Below are 12,075 nucleotides of genomic sequence, written 5' to 3' on the forward strand. Positions count from 1 at the left end.
TAAAAAATACAAAATGTTATCTTTTGTAAAAAAAAGTGTCCAATTATTGGTATTCAGTGGTGCTTTGTGTAAGATGCTGGTACCTGCCACTCTATTTTCCATCACCAGCGAGCCTTGATGATACCCGACCGTTAATCAATACCCTCGAGTCAGGATAACATCGGAAACGGGTACACTGCTACAGCAACGCAACATTACATGCCATATATATCATTTTCCTTTTCTGCTTTTGATATCGTAAAAACCACTTTCACTTTTAGCGAAGCTAAAAGTCATAATTCACCTTAGTGTTTAATCGAGCAGTAAATATGATTTTCTGATTGACTGCAGATGTTGTATATAAATAGAACGACAAAAACAATTGTTGTTTTCTTCTCTTGACCTCCACACTGCGAAACCATAGCCTTGTGTATTAGTCCGATACCGACCGGCTGTGGTACATATATAGGCGAGTTGGTGACCTGCTATCTGGTGCCACAAATGTACAACTAGTGAGGTAAGTCATCTTTAATTCAATTTTAACAATCTATTTCAGAGAGAATGAATTTACGTTAAAAACATAAACCACGAAAAATGATATTTTTTATGTAACAAACTATATCTAATTCGATAATCTTAAACATCTAAAATTTAAGTGGTAAGCTAATTCAATTACTTTATTTAAATACTTTCAATGTACTTTCATGTGAGCGTTTCGGAGCTTCAGCTTTCAATGCATGTTATAAGTGTTAAATTCCGTACTGCAATACATGTTCATATTTTGCTCATGCTAAAAGAAATAAACGTGAAGTTTCTATTAGTGTAAGTTTTAAACATAATTAAAGGATCAAACTTCATATTATTCTTACAAAGGCAAACAAAGATAATTTTTAGATATGAATCTTTAATTAAAAAAGAAAACAGAAGCTGTTACGTTTTACTTTAAAGAGTATTTTTATCTTATAACATAAACATTTCAAATCTTTTACTATTGGTACATTTGTCGTATTTTCCTGTTTTGCAACCGGCTTGAAATTTACACACACCCAATATTGAATCACGCGATATTCACGTGTTAAAAGATAACCTTCGTCACAGAGACATAAATATTTTGATTAATATGCATTTCAGGTTATTCTGACACTACTTATGTGTTTAATGACATGGATACCCGTGCAGAAAAAAGTGAATTCAATTAAATTTATGGGACCTCCGTACGTTAGTATTGAAGCATCCGTGTGGAACAATGACAACCCTTGTGTGATCTGTTGCGGTGGTATGATCCGATATCGGGTAATATCTCACGCACCAATACACAAAAATTGAATTCATTACATCCATGTTGAAATAAACAAAATTCCTTCAAAGGAATTGCAAAAAAAAGTTATGTATTTGGCGGAGATATAGTAATGATTATTTCATTTAGACTCGATCCTATAAACACGTACTTCTAAAAGTCACTGATTATGTAAACCGTGGTAATCTGTAAGTATTAGTCCAACAGCGTACCATCAATATCTCGGTTTATTTGGAAATGTTGTTCCAAATCTGTTCATTTCTTTTTTCGGTTAATATTCGCTCTTTAATTTTTTTTAATTTAAAAAAACCCACAATTCAACAAATCAGCGATTAATTATTATCGGCAGTAATATGACGTGGTTTATGTTTCTTGTTACTCATTATAATGTTATCTTCAAAAATGCGAACCTATATATATACACCATCCTTTTAAAACCCCCGTAAATTGAATTTGATATTTTATTAAATTTTCTTCATTCTAATGCAGTTGGATGAGAGTCGATGGATCCGTTATTGGTGTATTCACCATCTTTTACGATGATGGCTAATGACATCAAAAATCGTATTTTTTATTTCATTATCGCATATACCTATACACGTCTGGTCGGGGAATATGATCCGTTTGTCCTAGTGAAAGATTTGTCCCTTAGTATTGGCACTTGTAACCGGAACGATCAAAATATTACATATGTACATTTAACAAACAACAAAAAAAAACCAGAAAGATAACGCAAATCCAGAAACAAAATCTTGATCTTCTGATCTAAATACGAGCAGAAAGCTTTATTGCATAAATATTATTATGTAAGTTCTTCATGTTTTATTTTACAACCAGAAAGAAAATATTTTGTTTTTGTCCCTACATTTTGAACACTATGATAAGCATGCATTGTTTTTAACCTAACCTAAAGCAGCCGTATCTAAAGTGAATAAGTCATATTGTATGACAAGCCATCATCACTACTTACGTGTACCTGAAAATGTATACATTTACTTAACGCAAATTAGCGAACGTTTCTTAACTTGCTTTAATGCTTAACTATGGATAATACGTGATTTAGAAAATTTCGTACGTTAATGAATGTTAATGAAACCTGAGCCCAGGTTTGCTTTAAATGCAAGTACATTTAATAGCGTTTAAACTATGGTAACGTACTAATTTGATTCATTTGAACGAAACAACGTTATTGTTACATAAGCTACAGGTGTGTGATAAGTCTGCCATCTTCTCTCAAAAGTTTTCTATCTCGCAGCGTCATCCCGATAAGATTTAAAGCAACAGCATGAGAGTGCATGTGTTTGAGCGAGGCGTGCAATTAGATCCCTCTACGGCAATTTGGTCAGTGTTTTCAAGCGTATCGGGTTGGGTCGTTTAAACTTGTGAAACATTTGTTTACAACACCATTTGTATTTGTTTTTGTAATAAAGTCTGATTGATGTTACAGATTTTGATAAATAGAGCTAATAAAACGGCAAACCGAACAGCTGATTCTAATTAAAATACGAAACTAAAAGCATGTCTGATCGTTACCTTACAACACGATTTGCTAATGGATTAGTCATATGACCTAATGCATGTTTCTGATTAACTAAAAACATGACTTACCTTTTGGACAAATGTTAGTTATCACAATTTCAACAAATACTTGCTGTTTGAATAAAGAAATAGCGATTAACGACATTTGTATTTGATCAGATCGTAGGCCATTATGTCTTTTTTTTCCATTTAATTTTGAATTTTTATATATAAATTTCTGAACTGACATAGAAAACAAGATATCCCCCTTGTCATCATTTTAAGTTCGATATAGTTATAACAGACAAGGGATGATGTATATCTCACAGTGAGATAACACAAGTATAATTATATATATATGTGAAATATCAATCGTTCGCTTTTGCTGTAGTTTAATGTTTATAGAAACTAATGACGTAAAGAAAAATTGTTCAGGTGAACTATAAAAACAAATCAGTTAAATCCGTGCAAAATTATGAATAATTGTATTGTTTACAATATCCTGAAATATGTTACTTACATATAATGTTAAACATGTATAACAAATACATCTTTGTATTAAGAAAGATTGTTTTTTCTCTCACAATTAAGGTGCGTTCCACACAATAACGTGTTGACTCGACTTTAAATATTCGTTTGTCTACTGTTAACGACTATAGCATGCGCTTTGGGGAAAACACACACGACGAAACTATTCATGGAATATTATAAGAATCCAAAGTGCTGAAACTATAGACGGCTTACCAGCACAGAATTTTCGTTTTAGGGACAACATGAAATATACACCTCAGAAAATCGTATGGATTTCGCATTCTTATACCGCTTAAGACAAATCGCTTATCGTTCACCGTCTCAGCTTCAACTTGTACCCGACTTTACCTTTCCTCTTGTTGGTGGCTCACAATTGTTTGGTTTATAAGGGTAAAACCTGTCTTAGTGACCACCTCTGTATAATGGCGAATGCTTAATTGGACCATTTTGTTGGTCCCAAATGGCCAATGTCAACACCACATGACGTATGAAATGACTACTCGGCTATGAAAACACTTTTTGTTGAGTCTTCAGTTGTTCTTTATATTTAAGAATTGATATTCCTACGTTTTAATTTCGTCGGAAAGAAAAGATTCCTTGCTTGTCCAAATATCAATACGCAACGTCAATATTTCTATTATGACGTTACGATAACGTCGTGATTTCGCGCAATTCTCGATTTTTTTTCATTATGGTATGACGAAAATAAATCGGCCAATCGGAAACCCAAATTGGCATGAAAACAAAGAAAAACTTATATGTGTTTGTATCGTTAGTAATGCTGTGTTGGTTTAATGGATATTCATTACTTCAAAGTTTTGTTTTACATTTCTCGGCTTGGCAGCAGGATATGTTATTTGTACACTTCCTTGTCTGGACACCATTTCAGAATGATTCCCTTCACACATGAAGATTTGGTTTACGAACTCATCTACAATTTAAAGTAAAATAGACATAATTTGGTATCACCGTGTGATTTGACTGTCTAGAAACAATGGTGATTGATACAATGTGTCAGACATGTAGATTTCAAATAAAACTCGTTCAGAGTGAGATAAAGTGAAATCAATTACAAGCATTTATTTTCCTATGAGGCTTTCTGTTTTAAGCTACTTCAAACTTTTGATGCGTTAGCATAACATAAAACGAGATCTTAAGCATTAGTATCCGTAAGGGTGTAGTGGAGAATAAAACATCATGACTGCATTGTGAATGATAAACAATGGGATGGCATTGTTATAGGAAATTCTCCAAGGTCATAACATTTATATTGCTCTTAGAAAACAATTTAGTAAATCTCATAATGTTTAATGTACGCTTGGGTACGCAGCACTGTACATACGTAGTAACTATCAAGCGAATGCCACTGAAGATGTAGTCTATACTATATTACGTGTGTAATATCTAAACACATTGTGTGGCCTCCCTGGCAGACAAACCCATTCACTAATTCATCTTTGTTGGATATAAACATTATGATCTTTCTTTTCTATCTTCATTGAGTTGTCGCCGTTGTAACTAATCAGAATAGGTAGCTGAGTCAGAATATCGTTTTTGCTTTCTTATATCTGATTTGTTATAAACGAGAAATAAGCAGGCTTTGTTCTTAAATTTTGAATTATTTTAGTATTCTTATCATAGAGAATATAATCAATGTTATCTCATGTTCCAATTATGCTACACCTGAAAGCAACAGACGGGAAAACAACTTATGCTGCCAAAAATAGACAGCCCCTCCTAGCCAAAACAATTACACGTAAACACAGTAACACAAACCCGTAAAATGATTTGATATAATTTATCTATTCCTTGATTTAATTAGTTTGAAATAATGAATACTCTTCTGAGGTATTTCGTTAAAACATATGCTGATATGTATCGGAGGCTTCATACTATAGCTATTATCCATAACGTGTTGCGCTGTATAGATTCTAGATATCAAGAAATGAGGAGTTTGGTGTATCAACATTACTATTTTTAATATTTTTTGGAAGTGTTATGCAATCTCCCCATTCTCTTTTAACTTCTTTGTGTAACATCTGTTTCTCTGATGGGGTTTGAATAGACTGGATCCCTTGATTCCCAGATTAAGTACTCCCGTCTTATAATGCATGGAACAGTTCGACATGAAGAATGGAATGTGAAATGATGATGAACATGATACCATAGTACACCACGCAACCAGTCGTCATAGAATGTTCAATACTTTCGTCGTCATCTTGAAGTACGTAGTCTATTTGGACAATTGTTACTGTATGGACGCACAAACACAATTAAGTGAAAAACAAACTACTTCCAAATATTAAGAGTCGACGAGTAATACGAGTTCGAATAAATGTTGTTCATCTGTATTTTAATTGATTAAGATGTCCTGACATATTACTTCAATCCATCCATCTCTTTGTCTCGAATTCGTCGAATTCCATGTGCGGTAGTTGCCAGGTACTGAACGCAGGTCCGTAATTGTTATCCAGATACTATGGCTATCTTCTACCTCCTAAACCTGACAGTGTTGGACCTTGGCTACATGTATGTAAGGGCGTTTGATAGAGATCGTAGACTATAGTGTACAGTATGGAGCGGTTCTCAGACAATGCTCTTTGTACTAAAACGTTGTTCCAACTCCACTTTTTCTACAAATGTAATTACCTGTGCGTTTTGAATCAAATAACAATATAATCATTATAAAACTCGTAAAAATTATGTTTGTTTGTCTTTTGGAGTCCATCATATCATTTCTCACAATTGAAATAGAAAATATACATAAGTATATACAATGTAGTAAGATGAACATTTAACTTATATGTTGTGTAGTGTGCTTATATATGTGCTTCAGACGCTATCTAATATGAGTTTTTAAAAAATTGTTGTGCCATTTATTGACATGTTCATAATAAATTGAGGGAAAACTTATTAATTTCGCTTTGAATTTGTGAACAAACAGACCAAAGAGATTGCTCAAGAAAAACCAGCAACTTTTATTGTATTAAATTATATTTTGCATTCTGCCGTTAAAATGCAGTAAATAATAAATCCAATATAACGGGTCTGTGCGTATACATAGAAAACAATAAGAAGGTATGGCATAAGTCAGAACAGAACATTTTAATATTGACTATATTGGCTATAAGTCTGTGAGTGACTTTATGAAATATCAAAGAATATATATGAAGAATTCAGCACGCACCTTCACTAGGTTTGACGGGCTGTCAAACGGCGTGACGATCCGTCCACGTTCCTGCGATATTACCATCAACAGCTGTTGGTCCAAAATATCGTATATCATAGAATTCTGCAGTCGATAAACCTTATCAATTTAGACAAAATACTTCCGTCAAAATCTAATTAGTATATATCCCGATTTAGGGCGTGCATAAACCGTTAGAAGATCTAGATGTAGTGATAACATAACGTATCCGTTTTAAGGATTAAGTGTATTTAAATAATGCATTTACGTGTTACCGTCTAAATCTAAATAAATTAATCAAACATTGATGTCACTATTTTTTTAATTACATCGGGTTATTAAACCATTTTGATGATCCGAGTACTCGAAGACATGGTAAGGAATGCATAACGTATTTTTACTGAATTTTACGAATTCCATATATTGAGTGTGTTTGGCCCCTGTCATTCTGCTATTTCAGGGCTATAGTGTTAAAGTATTGTTGTAACTTTAATCTACAGATGTAATGAAAAATATCCATTAACAATACATGTTTGCATTTGATGCAATTCAAAACACGTTACCATATCAAAGATGGATTTTTGACGTATAGTTACCATATTAAAGATGGATTTTTGACGTATGATAAAATCGATTTTGTTTTACATGTATAAGAGTGAATAGGCGAAAAAATCGACATATAGAATGTATTTTAGGTTTCCCCATCTTTGTTGCTAAATTTAGGATTCTTGAAATTCATATTTATCATCTTCTCACTCATTCAAAAGAGACAAACAATAATGAAACATATATATAGTGAACTATGATTAACGAAATTGTCAGTGTTTTGTTGTGTCTATTTGTAACCCTTTTTGACACCATTTTTACAGTAATGGGTAAGGATTTATTCAACACATTATCGTGAGTATACTGTAATGTGCTTTTAATTTTATTTCGCAGGGATTTGAAGTTTCAATGTATTTGCGATTTGTTTCGAAGCTCGAATTCAAAATTGAATAAAAAAAATAATACATTTATGCCAATATCTATTAGCATAGATATACCAAACCCATCATAGTTCAAATTTTACCGTTTCGGAACGCAACAGTAAGACACCGCAAATCAGTACTTCTATCGCCATTAACAATTATTCATTTATAACACACAACGTTTGTCATTTCTGTAAACAGGATTTTAAAAGAAGAAAAAAACATGTGATGTGTTTCAAGCTTAATGTCTGAAACAAATGTTTTGGCGGAGAGGTCAAATAGCGTAAATTCAGTGAGAATGGAAATGTAATTAATGTCTCATGTTGTAGTGAGTTTTCGACATTATCTGTGTAGTGGAAGAGAGAACCGGCTCCGATTCATGAACCTAGAGCGGTCAATTGGCTATTTGTCAAACGTTCTCTGTAAACTGTCGCGACTAACAAAAAGGGATAGGAATTAATCATGTTTGTTACCATGGAGGACAAAATAGTATCGATTGCGTATTGTTCACAGTGACCTGTATCCTTATTTCAATTATTATATGTAAATCGTACTGTTAAATTCATTGAACACACAGTAACTCCACTGAGAAGATAGACCCGTTTTAATTTCCTCCAGAAGATTGTTTCGTTCAGTTGTAATCAAGTGTGAAAAACGCTTTAGGGTTGATAACGGCTTTGAAAACTTTTATTTCTATTACAAAATTAGCGGCAGAAATGTGTCGGGAAGGACTGAATCAGTCTGTATAGAATCGGTTTTATTGCCTATCGACCACATGACTACTATATTTTGTTTTGGAACATTGTTGAAATGGATTCTGGTAAATTTAGTAAATCGTTTTGCTGCGGCTCTGGTATGAGAACGTTGAACAGAATGACACTGGCATTGCTTAGAGAACATGTCAAATGTCTATAAAAATCCACTGTGGCGATTATTTCTTCTTCGCAAAATGTGTTGCAACTGAAATATGTAGGTCAACTTGCTGCAAAATCTCTGATAAAGATTGAGGTTTACTAGATTTATTTAGAAAATTATTGAAAAATGACATGTCAGTTCAAAAACGTTTGACATTATTTAAGTGATCTAAATATGTTAAATCGTTGCCTAATTGTGTAAAATGATTTTATCTCAAAGAAACGATACTCCTTACTTTTTTGATTGATCTGTGGTTTTCCTCAAATTAGATGTCTTTTTTTAACATGCGGTTCCAAGACCGATGTATTGAGTTATGTGGAATTCTACTCTAATCGTCCTGTATAGAAACATGCTAATAACCTAATATCAATTGGGTGGTTGATTGATTAAATATTTAAAGACAACATTTAGATTCCAACACTCTCCTTCTCAACACGGGCTTAGGAACAGCGACGGTCGGGTTTATTAATTTCAGATGATTTATATGAATCGCTTCATCCTTCAAACATAACTTTCATCCCTCAAACATAACTTTCATCCTTCAAACATAACTTACAATATAAATCAGGTGGTTATCAAACTTTTTCTCGCTTAGACCATTAACACCTGATATACAATGTGCATAATATTTCACATGGGGTTCTTGATCACAATGGGTTACTATACTCTCAACCCTGGTCTATTTCTTAGAAAATGGTCTATATGTGACAACTCATAAAATAGTGTTTAAAATGATATAGGATATATTGGTTCTCTATTGTGCATCTTCTTAAATGCCTTCAGTGCTGTATGGTTGGAAAGAAAGATGGTTATAATAACGCATGAAATATGAAGGATGAACAAATGAATGAATAGTGAATGCCGCCACACACATACACAGTAATGCTTATGTCGCAAACCACTATAAAATGGGCAGAAGTTAAACTATTAAAGGAGTTACAATAGAAATATACTGCAGTCTTTCTAGCTAAAATGCTCTCATCACTCACAACACACTGCAAACATAGGAGGCAGTCCATAAACGGCATTAGCTTAGTAACTCATTTCTGTCATACACACAACAAACTCAGACCAAGGGCAATTAATCAATGTCACAATGGCTATAATTCATATATGCTAAGATAATGTTAATTGATAACACCAACCTCTTTAAATTTCACGCAGTTCAATTAACACATTGATCAACTAACACTGACCAAATTGGTAAATAAACATTATCAGTTTTACGCATGGATGTCCTCTGCTATAAAAGGTGCATTCGGACTTCCGTTGGTAGTTAAATCCAGAGTATTGTATATCTGTCGCCCTTACAATGTAGCACCAAATTCAATTACTAGTCAGCTTTTTTGAATGGCCTACAATGTAATTTCAAACAGAATGTATATTGCATATGTTGATGGATGTTGTAATTTTTCACAAATTCCTGCTTGGGTACCAGCGTCTACCTAGGCCTAAAGACATTTCCGACATTTTGACAGAGTGTCATGGATTTATTCCTGCTGGTAGCCATGCATTTTGCTTTACACTTTCGATACCAGGATGTCAAGTCACAACATTATCGACAGATCGAGACAGAAATGTTCAGGTCATGTCAAGTTTGTTTCGAAAGATGTATATACTGACATCAAAATCTTAATCATACGTCTTCGAAAGGTTATTAATAAGTAAGAATTACGTATATTTATGTAATTGTCTTTACAATCATTTTACTGTCATTTCCAATGGCAATCTGCGTATCTAACACGCGAATAACTGTGTGGTTGACAAATGATAAAAATAACACACTACTTTCGTATGTCTGCAGAACACACTAACCGTGAAGCTATGGACGTCAATTTATGATGCTTATTTTGCTTTATGAAGTTTTAAATATTCTTACGCTTTAAACTCGACATTTGATGAATTTTGCAGAACGGGTGAAAGGATGCAATAATTTTTGTTGTCAACCACAATATATATATATATATATTTTTTTTTATCTGAGTCATTCAAGTCACGCAACTCACCGTTCAATAACGATATGGAATTCCGGTCTATGAGATCGTTTGTCAAAGTTCGGAATTCGTTAACTGTCATCTTTATATTCAAGATGTATCGTAATCTCGCGATAACAACAATATACAATGACAGAACGTTTAAGCGACACTTATATTTTTGTCTCAGAACGCGAGTTTTTTCTGAAACGAAATGTTCTTTGCACGCAAGAAATCCTTGTGGTTGCCAACATTACAGTAAACGAAAATCGTGTGTTATTTATCACAATGCTTAGTACGTGTACCTATCTTCGATAAAAAATTTGTCTGATATTAAATCATATCCAAAATAGAGGTTTCTACAGCAAAATCTGTTGTGTCCTGAATATTCTTTATTTTTCTGTTAAAGTTATCTGCCAATGTGTATAGGTATTGAATGTAAAGTCATCTGGAACGTCATACATTTCAGAAAAGAACGTATTTCGAACACAAACTATTGGCGTCACAATGGATATTTACTCGGAAGGTCGGCAACTCTTTCATATGCAAAAACGGCGGAATACGGCTGCTATGAAATGTATGATTGTTCTTATTAGTCCTACCTGCTTGGCATTGTTTTGTCCAGTAAAATGATTACGTACATATGAATAGTAGAAGTATTCCACTCATTCCTATGTTGGTGAGATGTACTTCTACCGGTGTTTGATCATTAGAGGTTATATTGTCTGATTATTTAGAATGATTTTTGAAAACTTGAAAAAAACGGCATTATTTAAGATGTTAACATTAATCTAGTTATTTTCATAAAAGTTACAATAGGAGATTTCAGAAAAGATGGCGTGACGTCACAGAAAGTTTACATCCGGGTCCTCAAAGGTACAAACACAGTATGGCTTCAAGTATGCTTCATAATCGATACTTTGACAAAAGTTTACACTTTCATACTTGCAAATTCTGATTTTGAAATGGTGTCTTATTGTTTCACAGGTTACGGATGTTAACATTTTTATATTTTCATTTGTTTATTGCTAAATATAACAAGTGTAGATTTAGTGTCGAAGCCACCTATCGAAGCGCTGCCGGGCCATCACACGTACCCGATTTTGTTCATACGTATAAATTGAGGTTGTGAAAAAGGTGTTTATGAATAAATGATTTATTTCAATGTATCATGTTTCTGTTAAACATGAAAAAGCTGTTCACAACACGATATGATATAAACAAAACGTGAACCACCTGACCAGACCACGGCCGCTCGTGTATGGCTTCATCGCTGGTAGATCACCGCAGGCCACAGCATTGTTGGGGAAATAAATCATATGAATGATTACCAACACTTTTATCTAAAAAAGTACTTGTTTAAGATATATATATTTCGTTATTTAATATGTACATGTTGTTTTAATGGAATGCCCTTGTATCAACTACTGTGTTACACGTACACGTATGGCTGCCGATCTCGAAAAATAATATATGGTGAAATCGTTCAGATTTCATGCTGCATATTTCCTTTTTTAATATTTCATTTTCAGTCGCTTTTATGCCATGGACTGCTGTGTTAAGTCTCCAATTGAAATGGTATTAATTTTATATAATTTGAATACATATTATAGGTAGACTTCATTTAAATTGATATAAATTACAGATCGTAGTACTGTAAGTAAATGCCGACCAGAATACATTGCGCACGGCTTCGGGAATCCTAAA

General features: G+C 33.4%; 1 long non-coding RNA gene across 1 annotated transcript in view; it reads left to right on the forward strand.

Annotated features, from left to right (window-relative positions):
- The first annotated feature begins 381 nt into the window (after window positions 1-381).
- The window catches only part of LOC138332759 (uncharacterized), a 60,080-nt gene continuing 48,386 nt past the window's right edge, over window positions 382-12,075 (forward strand). The window contains exon 1 of the long non-coding RNA XR_011209866.1: window positions 382-496. This is a non-coding gene — a long non-coding RNA (uncharacterized lncRNA). The remainder of the gene's footprint in view (window positions 497-12,075) is intronic.

This window comes from Argopecten irradians, chromosome 10, assembly GCF_041381155.1.
Source record: "Argopecten irradians isolate NY chromosome 10, Ai_NY, whole genome shotgun sequence".
Lineage (NCBI taxonomy): Eukaryota > Metazoa > Mollusca > Bivalvia > Pectinida > Pectinidae > Argopecten > Argopecten irradians.